Raw genomic sequence first — 8,604 nt, 5'->3', positions numbered from 1 at the left:
CCTCCACCCTCTCATCAACCCGTACGTCCATCCGCCCTCCGTCCCCTCCACCCTCTCCATCAACCGTTCAGTTCCCTCGCCCTCTCCGTCCCCTCCACCCTCTCCATCAAACCCGTCCGCACCCTTCGCCTCTCTACCCCCGTCCGTCCCCTCCGTCCCCTCTCCCCACACCTCTCCACCAACCCGTCCGTCCCCTCCACCCTCCCACAACCCGTCCGTCCCTCCGCCCTCCCTCTAACCGTCCGTCCCCTCCACCTATCCACCCGATCGTCCCTCCACTCTCTCCGTCCCCTCTGCCCTCTGCCGCCTCCTCCCTCCGTCCATCCGTCACCTCCACCCTCTCCACCCCCTCGCCGCCTCCCTCCGTCCCCTCACCCTCGTCGTCCCCTCCTCCCTCACCCCTCTCCGTCCCCGTCCCCTTGCCGCCTCGTCCCCTCCGTCCCATCCGTTCCTCCACCCCCTCCCACCTCTCAACCCCCTCCGTCCCTCCACCCTCTAACCCCCTCGGTCCCCTTGTCCTTTCACCTCTTCACCCCCGCCGCGCCTCCCCCCCAGTCCCTCTATCCTCCGTCCCTCCATCCCCTCGTCCCTCCGTCTCGCTCCGTCCCCCGTCCCCCGCGGCATCACTCACGTACTCGGTGTCGGAGAAGACGATGAATTCGCCAGCGCAGCTCCTCCACCAGGGTGAGCATGACGTCGTTGGGCGCACGGCGGCCCAGCGGCCCTGGTGTAGCGCTGCCCCCCGGGCTCGGGTTCAGGTGGCAGGCGGTGCGCGGGCGCCCCTCGCTGTTCCTCTGGATGTACAGTGGGGGATGGCATGGCGTCCGTCGGTGATTGCGCGCGTGGCGGAGGCGCAGCCGGTGGAGGACCGACGCCAGGTGATCCGCTTCACAGCTCGCAGGCTGCAGGGCGACAGGGAACGGAGGTTGGTGGTAATTAATCTCCTGAACCAGCAGCTGCTATCAGCACATGATGGGGACTTTTATTGGTTTCCTAGTGGTCTTATTTTCAATAACATGCATTCAGATTTAGGGGCACTTGAGGAAGTTAGCACACCCCAGGTTCAATTTGACTAAAGAGGAATACAAAAATCATCTTTGGAGATTTACTTGATGCCTTAATTCAAAAATTTAGAAAAATCCGACCTTTGAGGACACTAATTTTCTTTGTGAATGTAATATTGTTTCATGAATAAATAAGAAATTCCCTTAAATACAGGGGCATAAGTACACACCCCCCTATGTTAAATACAGGGGCATAAGTACACACCCCCCTATGTTAAAATACAGGGGCATAGTACACACCCCCCTATGTTAAATACGGGGACATAAGTACACACCCCCTATGTTAAAATACAGGGCATAAGTACACACCCCCTATGTTAAAATAAGGGGGCATAAGTAAACACCCCCCTATGTTAAAAACAGGGACATAAGGAACACCCCCTATGGTAAAAGACAGGGGACATAAGTACACCCCCCTATGTTAATACAGGGGCATAGTAAGCACCCCCCTATGTTAAAATACAGAGGCTAAGTATACACCCCCCTCCTCTTTGCTCACTAATTTAATAACGTTGTTTTCAGCTTTCTAAACCACTTCCTGGACCTTTAGCAACACAGTAATCAGGATATCTCAGCTTGCCATCACCTTTGGTTACTTCTGCTTTGCACATTCATTATCCACCCATAATCATCCATCCATACATCCATCATCCATACATCCATCATCCATCATCCACCTCCATCTATCCATCCATACATTACTATACATCCATACATCCATCCCATCCATCCATCCATCCATCCATCCATCTATCATCATACATATACCTATACATCCATACATCCATACTCCATCCATCCATCCATCCATCCATCCTCTATCCATCCATACATATACTATACATCCATCCATCCATCCATACATCCATCCATCCATCCATACATCCATCATACATCCATACATCAAAACACACATATACCATACATCCATCCATCCATCCATCCATCCATCCATCCACACATATACCATCCATCCATCCATCCATCCAACATATACCATCCATCCATCCATCCATCCATCCATCCATACATCCCACCATATACCATCCATCCATATCCATTCATCCATACCATCCACAATAACACCATCCAATCCATCCCATCCACATCCACACTATACCACCATCCATTCCATCCATCCATCCATCCATCCATATATCCATTCATCCATCCATGGACCAACCATTGCCTTTCATTACACATCAAATCTCCATTCAAACAAGAGGAATCTATCCAACACTGAGCTCAGCTACATACAGGAAGATGTTTCATTGGATGTGTTCAAGTCCAAATCTCACAACCTCTCTCAGGCCTCCCCCCCCCCCCAACATGCTTCCATGGCACTGCAAGGTCCACAAATACACTACTGTCATGTTTCTTACAAAGCGACTTACAGCTGCGATATATGTCAGAGGTTGGACGCCTGCGGAGCAACACGGGTTAAGTGTCTTGCCATCTTTTTTTTTTTGTGACTTTTATTTACGTCACCCTCCAAACTGATTCCAAAAAATGACCAGGCATTACGCAGCCAATTGTCAGAGTTGGAAAATGGAAAATCTAAGTCTCCACCGGATGTGGTGTGACAGGCTGTAGCCATCTTCCAGGTCCTTCTGGCTTTAAGCTGCCGACATTATGCCCGCTAACAACACCTTGTAGTCCTCACCTTTGGAACAAAAATCCAATCTCGAGGTGTTTCCACTAAACTGTGTTTTCAGGATATTGTTCACACTGCGGCGAGACTGTCGATTATTTCCATTGTTGATGAATTGTGATCGTTTCCTGGATGAATGGATCAGTTATGTTTTGGTCTTAACAGTCAGAAAAATGGTGTTTCCCAAAGTCCAGGTCCTCAAAGTCTGTTTTGTCCGCAACTAAAAGACATTCAGGGTGTTGTCCGTAGTCCAGGCATTATGCAACAATGACTCTAATAATGCACTTTATTAATCCTGCAGAGAAATTACTATTGTACACACAGGCCTGAACTACACACACACACACACACACAACACACACACACACACACACACTGGTTCAACCCAACTCCCTATGATGAGCCACTGCCCCCCCCCCCCCCCCCCCCCCAAGACTGCATCATGCAGGATCACACTGCATTCAGTCACTTCTGTCAAAAATGATGAAATAGGCTTGGAGGTCTGTATTGATATGAATATTAATATTTCATCTAGTTTGGGCCTTCCTGTCTTCGTACTCACCATCACACACAACACACACACACACACACACACACACAACCACACAAACACACACACACACACACACACACACACAAGTCCACACATCATCATGTATCAATATTCTGGTGATTTATGTTATTGCCTCTGTGTTTTATGGAGCCAACCTCATGCTTTTCAGTTCAAATTCAGTGCTTACTTAAATTTGTAGAAGTATATAATTATACACATACATACATTTACTGTATATATTTACATATATACATATACATACATTTACATTAAGGCAATATTTTTCTGTATTACAAGTTTTCTCAACTTTAATGTTTAATTTGCAAATGAGGCATTACCTAAATAAAAATGTGCTAATTTACATAACATCAAGGTGTTTTGGTTATGATTATATAATATATATATATATATATATATATATATATATATATATATATATATATATATATATATCTAAGGAGACTTTTATGAGTAATTCTCAAAAAACTCTGTTGCGATCTGTGGGAGATGCACCACGTTGTTTCTCACTAAATGCTTGTACTAAAACACAGAAGGTAAAACCAAAGACAAGACGAAACAGAGACCCAGACTTCAAAATAAAACAGGAAACAGAACATTTACAAGACCAGACCCCAAATACCACGCAATAATCACAATAACCACAGGAAAACAGACTACCACAATAAAATAACACAACACCACCAAAGCATAAGAGATGTGCCCCATGAAAGCTGCCCCACACCCAGTCCAGCCTCCATCACCCATCTTGTCTTGCACCCACACAAAAAGGCGTTGTACTTCCCCCCCTACAACACACACACACACTGAGTTGACATGCCCAGATGAAAGCTGCCCACACCAGTCCCGCCTCATCACCCATCTTGTCTTGCACCCACCACAAAATGCTTGAACACACATCCCCTGAGTTGACGATGCCCCATGAAAGCTGCCCTAAACCAGTCCAGCCTCCAAAACCATCTTGCCCCCCCCCCACCCCACCCTTGTATATTCCTGTAAAAACCGACCCATGCGAGCTTTACTTCCTGCTGAGACAGCTCCCCGTCTCTGAGTCTTCACATCCTCCACACAGCGCCAGCTCGTATCTCCCGCCACGGTGCATTTAAGCTCCTACTGAACCAGATCACGCAGCTCCAGGATTGGTCTCTGACACACACTGCTGAGGCAGCACAGCCACCCCATCCAATCACGCCAGCCCCCCCTTTCAAGCAGGCACATCAAACCCTGTTTGGAGCCGGGGGCCAAACGCAGACACCACAGTTTTAAGACCCCTGGGAGCCCTGACCTCGCCATACTTCTAATGCACAGACCAGTAATATTTACTATTTAATATATACCTTATTCGTAGGCAGTTATAGGTTATTATGTGTTGTACTTTATCAGTCATAGTTAATATGTTATCATGATCTACTGCCACTGTTCACTTTCACCATCATCATTACAACAGTCCCACCATAGTGTGTGTATGTGTGTGTATATGTGTGTATATGATGATACATATGTGATATATGTGATGGAGTACATGTGTGAATATGTGTGATATGTGTGAACACTGTGTTGTATATTGTGGACTGAATATATCTGATATAATGTGTTATATGTTTGATATAGTGGTGAATATATTGTGATAGTGTGTCTAACTCAGAGTGTGTTGCTATTGTATGCTGTAATATCGGTTATTATGTGGCTCAGGGTATAGCGTACTATGTGGTTTGAATCTGTGATATGTGATATATTAGGGATATTATATATATAAATACTTGTGTGGTAATATGAATATGTTATGTTGTACATGTGTGCTGTATACTGTGAACCATAGATGGATAGGCAGCAAGACGACGACGGGAACTGAACGCCACCTTATGAAGACAACTGAAGCAACATGAGGCAACATGAGCACACATGTAAAAGAGACAACAGAAGGACACCATGAGACAAAATGAGGGCAACTGAGGGCAACATGAGGAACATGAGACAACAAGGATGAGAAGACGCAACATGAGGCAACTATAGAAAGACAACATGAAGACATTATGGAGACAACATGAGGGCACACAGAAATGAGGGCTCCAACAGAGGGCACCTCTGAACACACTGATGAGACAACATGAAGAACATGAGACAAAATGAGGGCAGACATGAGGGCAACATGAGGACACATGAAGACAACATGAGGGAAACATGAGGGCACATAGACACATGCAGAACGAACACATGACATGAGCAACATGAAGAAACAAGGCAATGACATGAGGACCATGGACCGAATGAGACACAAAAACATGAGACAAAGGGACACATACGCAACAGAGACAACATGACAGACAACATGAGGACAACATGAAGACCAACATGAGGCATCATTAGGGCAACATGGAAGACAACATGAAGACAAATGAGGGTTAAACATGAGACAACATGAAGACAACATGAGGAAACATGCGGGCAACATGAAAAACATAGGACAACAGAGGGCACAACATGAGGGCAACATGGGCAACATGCAGGGTTAAACATGAGGGTTACAGGCCATGTTTTGACCCGAGCCCCACCCACGGGAAATGTTCAACCGACACACCACCAGCCGGTGGCGGAGCGAAGAACAACCAGGTATGTCTTCCCTGGAAAAAAGCTGAGAAGGAAAGGGGGAGCGTGGTGGGAAATTGGAACAGCTGGCGGGGCTGCAGGGGACCCTTGCAGGCTCAATGTTTGAGATCAAACTTGGCTGGAACTCGGGCGATGTCTCCGAGCTGTGGGGACAGAAACGCGGACGGGGGTACGCGGGGAGTGCTGAATGCACAGAGCATCTCTCAGACCGCCATCGTGGTGGTCACACAACGATGCAACAACTCACCTGGTAACTCTCGCTTTTGGTTTGAGCCCATTACCATTGCTTACAATAAATAAAAACACCTGCTAACTATTTGGGTGCACCACATTTAGATTAGAGTGGTCCTTCCACACCAAGGAAATGGAAGGTTTAATACTTGGGTGTCTATGTTTGCGAGATGCTAGGACCATGGAGGGGGAGATGGGGAGAATGTGCAGCGGGGGGGGGTATTATCCGCTTGTGATAGCGTTTTTAAACGAAAAAAACAGTCAAACTTCTCTGATGTCAGCTCGTTAAATGATTGAATTCTCTGTGTTTTACGCTCCACATCTGGGACTCAGGAAACTGAACATTCTTTGATTGGTGGGCTTTAGGAAACACTGATTTCAGTTTTTTTTAGACCATTTTAGACAAGCAAACAACTAATTCGTTTTGATCACAAAAAAGTATAATCCTAAACTCTACCCTAAACCCATAAAACCTTGCAAATCCCTGGGTCCGACCTGACACGCTCACCGTCTTCTATGATGTCTCTGCATCAGACAATAACAATCAAGGCTCAATGACACGGAGTATCCGAGACAACCCCCCCGCCCCCCCCCCCCCACCCCCCCCACACCCCCAGTCGCTCCGGCCCCTGAATCAAGACGGACAAATTAGCATTATGCACCAGAATGGAGAATAATAGGTTTTGGAGATAAACAGCGGCGCCCGGAGCTGCTGTGCGGCCGGCTCACAGATGATTTGGGCCTGCGACGTGACCACTCCACGATGACTCAACGGTTTAATCTGTGGCTAAATGAAGCCTGTGGCAATATTTAGCTATGAGCGGACCAACCCCCCCCCCCCCCCCCCCCCCCCCCCCAAGACACACAAACACACACACCACACCCTTTGCCATGCCTAATGACAATCTCAAGAGTGACTCCTACCGACTCGGAGACGAAACCCTTGAGTCGGACGAGACAGAGATAAACCCCTACCTCCCTCCCTCTCGCTCTCGCATTACAGTTCACTTATTCGGGATCTTAATCACGAAACTAACTCATTTATCCTTCGAGATCTGTGCTTGTCCTTAGTTCTCAGCCGAAGATCCGTCTGTGCGAATATGGATGGATTGCACTGAATGAACCCACAGAGTACTGCATCGGGTAGTTTTCTAGCACTTAGGGTGTGGAGTATATGAAAAAGCAGGTTTTCAAAGCCTCCAGCAAGTGAGTGATGGGATTTAGATGCAGGGTAATGATTAGATTAGATTAGAGTAGAGTAGACTTTATTCGCAGACAGCGGGGAAATGTACCGGGGTACAGCAGCATTTTCTACAATAAGAGTCAGAACAAAAACACAAAAACAAGTAAACACACAAACAAAAAAGGGCGCACACAGCCAATGAGAAGAAGGTAGATGGAAGGTAAAGTGGCGGTCAAATAAAGGTTTTATAAAGTGCGGTTGCCATAGGACAAGAAACAAGATTGCGGGGTAGTTGTGTGACGTCTTAAAATTAACTGAATACGTAATTAGGAGTAATAAAGCAAAAGTAGGTACACTATAATATCAAATGTATTTACTGGTGACATAATTAGCATTGAAACGTGAGTACTGTAGGGGAAAATAGAAAACAGATGATACAAGAACTACCAGAGAGTTGTGTGGAGGAGATGATAAAACAGAACAGGAACAGAACATTATCAGGTGGTGCATGGTGCGTCTGACGTCTCAAAACAGTTGCACTCAGACATGTACGGGCGGTGCCTTTTGAGAAGGATGGTGGGGAGGGGAACATCCTTGCCCCCCCCCCCCAACATGCTTCCATGGCACTGCAAGGTCCACAAAATACACTACATGTCATGTTTCTTACTCAAAGCGACTTACAGCTGCGATATATGTCAGAGGTTGGACGCCTGCGGAGCAACACGGGGTTAAGTGTCTTGCCATCTTTTTTTTTGTGACTTTTATTTACTGTCACCCTCCAAACTGATTCCAAAAAAATGACCAGGCATTAGCCAGAGCCAATTGTCAGAGTTGGAAAATGGAAAATCTAAGTCTCCACCTGGATGTGAGTGTGACAGGCTGCTAGCCATCTTCCAGGTCCTTCTGGCTTTAAGCTGCCCGACATTATGCCCGCTCACAAACACTTGTAGTCCTCACCTTTGGGAACAAAATCCAATCTCGAGTGTTTCCACTCAAACTGTGTTTTCAGGAATATTGTTTCACACTCGGGCCGCGACTGTCGATTATTTCCATTGTTGATGAATCTGTTGATCGTTTCCTGGATGAATGGATCAGTTATGTTTTGGTCTCTAACATGTCAGAAAATGGTGTTTCCCACAGTCCCAGGTCCTCAAATGTCTCGTTTTGTCCGCAACTAAAAGACATTCAGGTTGTTGTCCCGTAGTCCAGGCATTATGCAACATGACCTCTAATAATGCACTTTATTAATCCTGCAAGGAGAAATTACTATTGTACACACAGGCCTGAACTACACACA

The sequence above is a fragment of the Etheostoma spectabile genome, chromosome 21 (assembly GCF_008692095.1).
Source record: "Etheostoma spectabile isolate EspeVRDwgs_2016 chromosome 21, UIUC_Espe_1.0, whole genome shotgun sequence".
In the NCBI taxonomy this organism is placed as follows: Eukaryota; Metazoa; Chordata; class Actinopteri; order Perciformes; family Percidae; genus Etheostoma; species Etheostoma spectabile.
The sequence above is the reverse complement of the archived record's forward strand: the minus strand, read 5'-3'. Positions refer to the sequence as shown.